The 11,076-nt window shown below is 34.2% G+C and overlaps 1 long non-coding RNA gene across 2 annotated transcripts; it reads right to left on the minus strand.

The window, feature by feature from the left end:
- Positions 1-4,024: 4,024 nt before the first annotated feature.
- LOC145576552 (uncharacterized) lies at positions 4,025-6,830 on the minus strand. Of its 2 annotated transcripts, XR_014098437.1 has the most exons (4): positions 6,542-6,830; positions 6,308-6,397; positions 5,182-5,247; positions 4,025-4,502 (listed from the first exon to the last, which is right to left on the minus strand). It is a non-coding gene; the product is annotated as an uncharacterized LOC145576552 (long non-coding RNA). The 2 variants fall into 2 exon arrangements; XR_014098436.1 differs by having other exon boundaries at positions 6,308-6,830.
- Between the last annotated feature and the right edge of the window lie 4,246 nt (positions 6,831-11,076).

Here is an 11,076-nt window from a genome sequence, read left to right on the forward strand (position 1 = left end):
CATCAATCATCATCATCAAATCACCACCGTTCAACCTCAACAGCCATATTCGATCATCAAATCAAGGCCATTCGATCTTCATTAAAATCACGTGAGAAGCTCGTGATTGAACCCACATTTGCGCGCCCACAAAGACGTCGCGCAACGTCTCAGCAGACTTCCTGCCTCAATTGCAATTTCTATACTTCGATTGCTCGTCTTCTCACAGGGCTGCGCGCCCGCGTTGAAATTAGATCGAAATTGGAGCTGTGAAGGGCCGAAAGGTGGCTGCAATTGCAGCGATGATGAGTGGCTGTTTGCGGGTTGCTTGCAGTGTTGCAGTGCTTGCAGGTGGCGAGCAGTTGCGTGAGAGCTGGTGGTTATTGCTGCTGCTGTGGTGTCAGATGGTGAAGTGCGGCTGGGATGTTTGGGAGGTGTTGCTGCAGGTGTTCGTGAATTGGTGGGCTGATTTGTTTGTGGTGGAGCGGTGGCCGTGATTTAATTGGTGAGTGGTAGAGTCAATGGGTCTTAGCTACATACTAATGTAGCTATTATAGCTGCAACAAGGAAGGCCCAAACGTGCGGCCCAAATCAAAAAACTCAGATAATATATTCACGACCCGTCCAAATCGACTCCACGCTCTATAAAATGAACATTTAGTTAAAAAACATGAACATAAAAAAAATGAACATCTAATAATAAAAAATGAACATGTAATACTAAAAAGTGAACATGTTATGAAAAAATGATCAATTTTTAAAAATGAACATGATTATCATATGATCATATATTTGCTAGACCATGACCTTAAAAACAAACATTTAGTAAAAAAAATAAACACGTAAAAAAAGGAATATTAAGTAATAAAAATGAACGCGTAAAAAAACGAACATTTAGTAATAAAAAGTGAACATGTCAAAAAAAGAACTGAACATTTAGTATGTATAAAATGAACATTTATCATATAACCATAATATAGCTAGATCATACCAAATAAAATGAACATTTCATAAAAAAAATAGGATATAAATCAACAATTTTACAACATTCACATGCATATTCATAAACACAAAAAAAAAAAATATTAAATTAAATTACCTCAAGATTCATGATTGCGACAAACGAAGATGATGACGATGGAGAATGCTACATTGGTGACGAATTGGAGAATATCCGGAATAGGACAAAAAAGTTTAAAGATTGAAGGGAAGTAAAGTAAACTTTTAAGGAAAGGGAAAAAAGAGGAGAGAGAAAATTTTGAATTGAGAATAAACCAGAAGAGAGAGAAAATTAATAGAACTAAGAAAGAAGAAGAGAGATAGAGTTAAAATATAAGGAAAAGAAAAATACGTATGTTCATTTTTTATGGACTATATGTTCATATTTAAAGTTGTTGCAGCTAGTTTAGCTACACTAGTATGTAGCTAAGAATTTGTGTGGTAGAGAGCGTGGATGAATTGGTTGATGTGGGCCGGTTGTACTGCAGCTCGTGGTGGTGTTGCTCTGTTTCGGGTTAAAGGATGGAGCAGGGGAGAAGTGTGGCTGGAGAAGTGAGAACGAAGGATGAAGGATGTGTGGAGATGGTGGTCAGGTGTTGCGATGTAGGTGGAGTGTAGGATAGTGAGGGAGTGGGGTGCAGGTTAGATGGTGGGCAGCACAAAACAGCAACTTAAAGCTAAAGTTTGGTCAAGAGTATGCTACACTTGAGCTTTGAACCTTGAACATGAATAACTTGACATTTGAACCTCAATCCGAATGCAAACCTACACACACAAAGAAAACTAAGGAGAGGATCGGGACATAAAGTAAAATAAAATTGAAAATAAATAAAGTAAACTAAAATAAAAGGACGACACAAAACAAAAATTAAGCAAAACAATTAAAATTATACAAGCACATAAAAACAAATAAAATAAGAAATAAAACATAAACTAACTAAAACTATGAAAGTAACAAAGAAAAGGAACGAAATAAAATAAATCTAAAGCAAATAAAATACGAAAATAAACTAAAACTAAATAAATAAAGAAATTAAACTAAAGCACTCCAAAATACCAAAATAAAAAGAAACTTCATAAATAGAAAACAAGAGAATAAAAGAGAAAATAGAGGAAAATAAATACGAAAAATGACTCTAAAACTACTCCCTAGGAGTGACATAAATGTCACTCATCATTCACCCATTCTAATTCTTTTTTAAGCTTGAACCAAAAATTCTCCATAATTTTTTTCCTCCTTGCCTTAGTTTTTAAGCTTCAAACTATCACCTTCACCACCGTTCTTCATCAAACCCTCTTATCTACAACGTCGATTTCAGGCCATCTTCGGCTCCAATTTCATCAACGGCAACAGCGCGTCTTTCATCTTGCGATTTCTTCACTAATTTTCTAATGTTTATTTGTCATCTCTAGCCTGGTATGAATAATAGATCTTTTGAAATTTTATCTTGAAAATTATCGATTTGCTTTTGAATAAGCTAATATTGTTGAAATTAGCGAAAATTTCTTTTAAATTTTTCTTATTTTCGATCTAATATAGTTTTTATTTAATCCATAGATGTTTAATTTGTTTTAATCAGATTAATTTTAAGGAGTATTAGTTTGGTTTTGGCTTGGGTTCAATGTCTGAGTTTTGGGGAAAATAATTAGGTTTTTGCATACTGTCTTTTTCGAAAATAATTAAATTGCTTTTCATCTTAATTATTTTTTTATGAGGATCCATAACTGAATAGTTATTTATGAGTAGCAATATAAATTTTTTTTATCCTTAATTATCTGATAATTTTGTATTCCTTTTGATGCAAATTCATCGATAGAAGCAAGAATATCCGACTTATTTGATTCACACTTTTTTTTAATTTTTTTATCTCATTCTTCTCCATTATACAAAGTATTGAGAAGTTCAATTACTATATTAATTTTTTTATAAGTAGAATTGTATTATACGAAAGACTACAATATGAGTTATAAATTTAGAATACGTAACATTTTATTTGATTTAGCCTATTTTTACGGAATATCAAATGTAACTATGGAAAATCATGTACCGAAAATCATTTAAATATTTTCTAATTATTATTTTTTTTTGAAAAAAAAACCAAGAAAAGAGGACTGTTAACTGGGATAGGTGTTCTCTCTTCATATGATTATAGAATGCTTAACATAAGATGGGCATTCTCTTTCCCTTGTTTTTTTTATCCTCTAGTAGATAAAATTGGAAACACCTATCTTGGATAGGTGTTATGTATTGTATTGAATATAGAACGCCTCAAATAGGCGTCCTATGTACTTGATAAGGCACCCCAATTGAAGAACGCCTCTAAGGCATTCTATATTGCATATTTTGTAGTAGTGCTTTTATGCATTTTCTCTTTAATTTCCTTTTTCTTTCTTATTTTGTATCTACATCAACTTTTGTGGATTTTCTAGTGTTTTTCCCAAAAATTAATTATTTGTTCCTTTCCTTTGTAGGTTTAAGGCGAAGCTCGATACCCGCCACGATGATTCCCTAGGTTGGAAGTGGCCTTTTGGTGCTGTAGGGAATCACTAGTAGAAAAAACGTCATTTGTAACTGACAAAAGCTGGCTTTTTTTAACCAACATCGTCCGTTACGTATACAGGGGTTACAAATACTATTAGGCTTTTGTAACCAACATTGTCAGTTACAAATAGTCAGGTATTTGTAACCGACTTTTAAAATGTCCGTTACAACTACCCCATTATATTGATTGATTTAACAATTTATTGTAACTAACATTTTAAATGTCAGTTACAATTAAGCTTTTATTTGTAAACATCGTCTTAATTGTCCGTTATGATTGTGTGTGTATTTGTAACTAAAATATTTATTGTTAGTTACAATTAGACCTTATTTTGTAATAATACTTCAGAATGTAACTGACAACTATTATGTTAGTTACAAATGTAATAAATTATTATTATTTTTTTTTTTTTTTGCATCCAAATATTATATATACAGAGAAGATGTTGTCATATTTCTTGCAGGTTACATACAATCTTATTTTCCTGTATGGAAACAGACAGTATCTCCCCTGTTTTACGAACATTCCAACTAAAAGTTGATATTAAACAAACACTTGCAAATAAACCTATACTCAAAACACCATAAAATCCTTATCACTCACCAATAAATGTATTCATCAACCCAACAATTAAATCTCACACACGATAATTCCATTCATTAATCTACAAACCAGTTCACCACAATAATAAATTAGTTTTGCATTTGATGAAAAAACTAAATAGGTTCCTTAAACAAATGTTATCTTCTAAAGAAATTTGTCCTTGGCACTCAATGTTTCCAATAACAACCTCAAACGGTGGGCGCAATAGTTGTGTACACTTAGTGCGGGTGCATCAGTTTTGTACCACATATTCTGGGCACTTATAGCAGGCACGAGGAGGAAAACTCTTTCACTTCAGCAACACCAAGCAACACAATTAAGAAGTGGCAACAGAGGTAGCAGCAGTTCACACTAAGCACTTGATACTGCGACATAATTCTGTATGGGAAAGAAATATATACATAAAAAATAAGCCAAAAATAAAAAAAAGGGGGGGTTCAGACAGTCACCAAGTGAACTCTTCAAACATGTTCAATGCATCAAATTGAGGGGATATTAAAGAAAAAAATCATCAAAACTCACAAGAAAAACTTCAGTCACTCATTAGACAAAACTAATCACAAATAAATTCAAAACAGAAATCAAAACCAATAATTTCACTAAAAAAATATGCATATTATTGAATCTGACTAAACTAGCTATCACATGCGTATAATTGAATCTGACTAAACTCTCACATACATATAATTGCTTTATTGTTTAGGGAAGAGCAATAAAACAACCCCACAAAAAAAATACAACAAAAACACAGGATCGTAGGTGCCTGGTGCTTGAACTAGCTCAATTTTCAGTTTCTTAGGTGTCTAAACTAGCTCAATTTTCAGTTTCTTAGGTGCTTGAACTAGCACAATCTATCATATACACAAGCTAGGAGGTACTTGAAGTAGCTCAAATTTCTCTTAGGCGCCTGAACTAGAACAAACCATCACATACACAAGATATAGCACAACCTATCACATACATAAGCTAGAAGTTGCTTGAAATACAGGGTGACTACTCAGGTAACATCACATACACTTAGGAAAGCTATTCTTTATTTACAAATTTAAATTATTACCTTAATTAATATAAGTGCCTAAACTAGCTCAAAACTCTGTTGACCTTTACTTGAGTGAACTCCAACCTGAGATGTGACCACCACAAGCTAGATGAATCAGATATCAGTTTTGATATGTGCCTGAACATTGTATGTAATAAAAATTAAAAAAATAGTCCTTACAAGATACAAGTGAATCTGACAACATACAGGCTAACCAAGATAACATGTGTACCAAGCAAGCATAAATAATAGGCAATTAAACAAATGACAAGGCTAGGAAGAAACTAATTAATTGCAGAACATAGATCACAAATGACAATATTACATTTCTAATTTTAAAATCTCTTTAGAGAATAATTGATTATTGCAAATGATCAAAATACTACCACGAGTATTTCCCTTTGACATTGACATAAGTGACCAAAAAAGAGTCCAACTCATAAAATTGTTGAAAAATATATAACCGTGTAATGAATAAGTATTTCCCTTTGACATTAATTGACAAAAGTAACCAACCCTTAACTGGTCATAAGTCAAGCTTTCCACTCTTTGATGTTTTGAAATTACAGTTGCTATGATCAATTAATTTCTAGAATCTAATTATTAGTATCATCAAAAGAGAATTCCTTTGTTCTACCTGTTCTCTTTTGATGATACTAATAATTGATTATTATCAATTATTAGTATCATCAATTAATAAAGCGTTACAAAGGCACTAGGACAGCGATTCCTCATCCTTTTCTCTACTTGTATATGCAGTGTATAAACTCTAGAAACAATGCACCAACTTACAAGTAGTTCCTGTATTTGCATATAAAAAACAAGATAATAATACATTCATCAAATATTTGCATATAACTTCCTGTATCGAAGAACAAAATAAATTAAACCAGAAATTGAGATTAAAACACAAATTGACTAATACTATATAACTAAGTAGTGAGTAAAAAAAAACATCAAACAGAAATTCATGTCTGTGTTAATTACAAGTCTTGATATGCTTACAATCAGCAACATAAGTAGTGAGTAAAAAAAAAAAAATCAAACAGAAATTGTGATTAACACAGACATGAAACTAAACAATTCAAAAATCCCAAAGATTATAAATACATACAACTATTGGAGAAGAAGAAAAAAACTAGACCTAGAAATTGTCTCCTCTTTGTTTTTTTGACCGTCTTTTGAAGCTTAAACTCTAATTTGTTGAAGCCTTGAGAAATTTCCTTTGATCTCACTGAAAATTAAGCCCAGATTTTACAAATTAGGAAAATTTTCCAAAATTAACCACGAATTTTGTCAAGCTAGCCCTAGAATACCAAGCTAGAGAAGAAAGAAGGTGAAAATTGTAGAAGTAAAAGCTCGCAAAACCCTAGAATACCAAGCTGGAGGAGAAGAGAAGGAAAAGGGCGAGAAGCGTTGTCGCCGGCGGTTGTTGTGGTTGCGGCTATGAAAGTGCGGCTGCGGCTACGGCTACGGCTACGACAGTGCGGCTGCGGCTGTGTCTACGGAACAGTTGTGGCGTGCGTCTGTACCTTCTTCTTTAAGGAGAGAGAGTGAGAGAGGAGAGAGAACATATATTTGTATTGAAATCTAGAATGTGAGGATGAAATTATACAGGTGATAGAATGAAAAACTAAAAGAGAGAGATAGTATAAGTAAATGGACTCTATTTTGTAACTGACAAATTGAATTGCTAGTTACAATGGTTAACTGCAGTTAGACTTTTGTATTTGTAACCAACTCTATGATGTCCGTTACAAGTAGGATTTACTTGTAACTAACTATATGTTGTCAGTTACAAATACTATCCTATTTGTAATGGACATAGCAAATGTTTGTTATAATTATAGTACTTGTAACTAATAAAACATTGTTAATTACAAATAGGGCGTTACAAATAGCATTTTTTCTACTAGTAAATATTTCAAGTCATCCCACACTTGAGCCCCACTATGATCATACACTTAAGCATGGTGGCGTCCAAAGGGAAGGAAGTTAAAGCAAAAGAGTCGCTAACAAGTTTTAGGAACTTGTAAACCGTTCACAGGGTGAAGGTTACACCCCTTAACGATCCATGAGATCGTCAACTCCAATAGGTCTGGAACCAAGACTGGAAGTTCGGGGATGAAGGTACAAACCCAACCTAAAAGAGGTTGAACCTGCCCTAAAAATAGTCTTCTACTTTATTGTTCTCATATTCATGTGCGCTTACTGACTAACATGCAATCAACAGATTAACCCTTAACCTGTTTATCTATGTTGGTTGAATTTAATGCACAAACAAAACTATTATTGGCGATCACTTGAATTATAATCATATTAGCCCTAAACAAGATTATTAATTATCTTATTAAGCGTGATTACAAGTACAAATTCCATTTAAACATGCATAAAAGGCGTGATCAAGCAATAACAATAATAATATATATCAAGCAACATGATAATAAATTATAATAATTATAATCATAATAACAATCATAATTAAAAATAATCACGTTAAAGTATAATAATAGCAAGATCCTAGGCATGATACTAACAAGATTAATAACAAACCCTAGCATGTCACTAAACAATAAAAATTAAAGCTTTAGCCCTAACATGATACTAACATGCTATTAGGAAAGAAAATAGGAAGCATCCTAGAAATCGTAATTGATATAAGCAAATCACCCTAAATATGATACTAAGGAAAGCATCCTAACATGATACTAGGAACCAAAACAACAATCTTAACATGATTTTTATATCAACAATATTAATAAAACAATTAAAGCACTTACTTGGATGCCTCGTACCTCTTTCTAATAACAAAATACACATGTTAGTAACTTCAAGGTAAATATTAAATCAAACAATCAAATTAAATAATTGAAATAGAGATTAGGGACCAAACCCTCAGAAATTATAACCTTTCACGTATAGGGCAAAGGCAACTTCGAACTTGGCTAGGTGTGTCTAGATCTTGTGAATGCGGAATTTTGTTTGTGAAAAGTTGGTTTAGAAAGAGAGAGAGAGAGTATCAAGAAATTCTTAATGAAAGTTGGTAATTAAAAACGGAGGTCTAAGGAGGCTATTTATAACGAAAATCAGCCGGAATATGATAAAAAAGAATTAGAGTTTCAAGAAGAATAAAACACGACGCTGTCGCTACACAAGCCTCTGTCGCTGCGCGACAGAGTCTGTCGCCGAGCGACAGGCTTGTCGCCAGGCGACAGCCTGTGGTGCGGCGCTGCAGGCAGTTTTTTCACACGTTTTCATATTTTGCTAAAATTAAGCGTACGAGGGGTAAAACTGTAATTTCATTTAAAACACTTCTTTTATTCTAAATAAAACTCATAAAACTCAATTATCAATGCTAATTACATTAGGATTCAAAAGAACCTTCAAGAAGACTATAATCAATCCCAATTGCATTAGAATCATAAATCATAATGGACCCTCCTCTAGATCAGTGTGCGGCATATATAGGTCAAACCGGGCCCAGTTTAGTAATTTGGCCATAACTTCCTCATTATTCATCGAAATTGGGATTATAATATATCATTGGAAAGCTCTTTTCGAGCCCAATCCAACTACACTATTATTGGACCCTTGCGATGACCAAACTAATTTGGATTGGCTATTTTCATAAAATAGGTTTTCGAAAACAGAGAGAAAGAAGAGAAATAAAAACTAACCGCAACACTAGACTTTCTATACTTTCACTTCATTCGATTATAATTCGACGTGAAAAGTATTCATCACTGAGTTTGGTTTTGGGGAGACACAAATGGGTGTCTACAGGTGCAAAGCTTTAGCTCATGGAAGCTAATAGAATAAGTGATGGCTAACTCCAAGACTAAGTAGTTGCGCTCACAAGAAAATATGGTGTTGAACCCACCATCAAGTCCATTTTAATCTGTCATGCCTAGTGTTGATCATGAAGAGCGCACTATCCACGTGAAGCTCGCACTGAAGGAAAGTCCCCCATTCCAGCTGCGCGGGCGCGCAGGAAAGAATCGCCGCAACACGGTAAGTACCGACGCGACCTAGCAGGCAGTGTCGCGACACGACAGGCAACGCATATGGCCTCAACTGCCGCGACACGGAAGCATCCAACTCACCACGACATATACGCCGCGCCACGGCAAGCTCAAATTGTGGGGGCGCGTATTTTTTTAGTGCGGGCGCGCTCCTTTAGGATCTGTTTCCGTACCCTTTTATCGCGGGCACGTAGGCTCAAGCAAGGGCGCGCCTGGCTTCGTATATTCCGGGATTTTTGCCTTATTATTTTCTTTATACTATAAATAGCTTTTGCTCTTATTTCTTCTTAAGCAATTCATTATGCAATTTTAGATCTCATTTTCTTAGCTTTGTTGAGAGTTACTCTCTTTAGTTGTAGGGTTAGTTTAGGAGTAGAGTTAGAGAGAGAAAGTGAGGGATTTCATTGGTTATTTGAGAGGTTGAGGATTCAAGGTGACAATTGTATATATTGAAGATCCCATAATCAATCAATGAGGATTTCTAACTCTATCTCATTTTATTGCATTGTTTATTTTCATGTTTGTTTGATTTTATTTTGATCTTTGATTCTTGGTTAGTGTAGTTGTTCTTCATATTTTGTTGATTTTTGAGTTCATTACTTGCTTTAATTTGATGATGGATTGTAGTGAGTAGTTGTTTTGCTAGGGGTTGGGTGAAACTTGTACGATTGATTGATTATGATTAATTTGGAAATGATGTTGATTAATTGTTGAGACTTAAGTGATTAATGTAAGTTTGCATGTGTGTAGTTTGATTAGGCCCTGATAACTATGTTAGATTATATTGTTATTTCTAATGGCACGAACCATTGATTTAGGGATTGCAATTGTTGATTGGTTTGGATTGTGATTCTTCTGGTTTATTATTCGTAGAGAACCCTAGTTTAACGATTAGGAGACAGTTCTTTGATTCCAATTGATAGCTCTTGTCATTAGTCTTCACAAACATTGATTGGAAAGTTCTTCCCAAGCTGTTGCAATTGTCATGATTACTTGTTGATCCCCATTCCCTAGTGTTTCATTTTTTTGGTTTTTTTTTTGGTAGTTTAATAGTGTTACCTTCTTTACCTCTTGACTTTGACCTAGCTTAGGCGTTGATTGGAAATACTTAAGCATAACCGTTCCTAGTGGTTCGACCCTTGACTTGCCTCTATACTTGTATTTAGCTTTCTTAAGTGATCATAAATTTTGTTTAACACTAAGGAGGTTTAGTCAATGACCTAGTTTTTCCCCACATCAGATGGAAGAGGATCACCATGACGAGGCCAAACATAGGCTGGAAAGCCGGCAAAGGATTCCCATTAACCAGAATCTGATAAAAAAAGCGCAGAAACACACTAGCGAATAATATGAATCTAATATGGTGGGAACCCATAGACCTGAAGCAACCTGAAAAGAAAATCCTAGCTAACACTATCATATGCTTTGTTCATATCTAACTTGATGGCCTCAAAAAAAAATCTTGTTAGCATTTGACATATTCATTTAGGAAATGACTTCAGGAGCGATTAATGCATTATTTTAAAAAAGACGACCCGGGACAAAAGCATTCTAGAAGTCCACCACTAAACTTGGCAGAACTAAGAAAAGTCGACCAGTAAGGCAATTTGCAACACACTTGTAAATCACATTGCAAAGGCCACTCTAGATTGTCCACCTTCAATAGTAATGCAATGAAAGTGCGATTCCAATCTTTCAATATATAACCATGAGCAAAGAAATGTTAGATTGCTGAAATCACCGACGAACCAACAGAATCCCAGTGAGACTTGAAAAAGGATGAAGGGATGTCGTCCGGACCAGGAGATTTATTATCATCAACACTGAAAATTGCATTCTGAATCTCATCGACTGAAAAATGGGCCATAAGAGAGCATTGTTGATCCGAAGG

The sequence above is a fragment of the Chenopodium album genome, chromosome 13 (genome assembly GCF_948465745.1).
Source record: "Chenopodium album chromosome 13, dcCheAlbu1.1, whole genome shotgun sequence".
NCBI lineage: Eukaryota > Viridiplantae > Streptophyta > Magnoliopsida > Caryophyllales > Amaranthaceae > Chenopodium > Chenopodium album.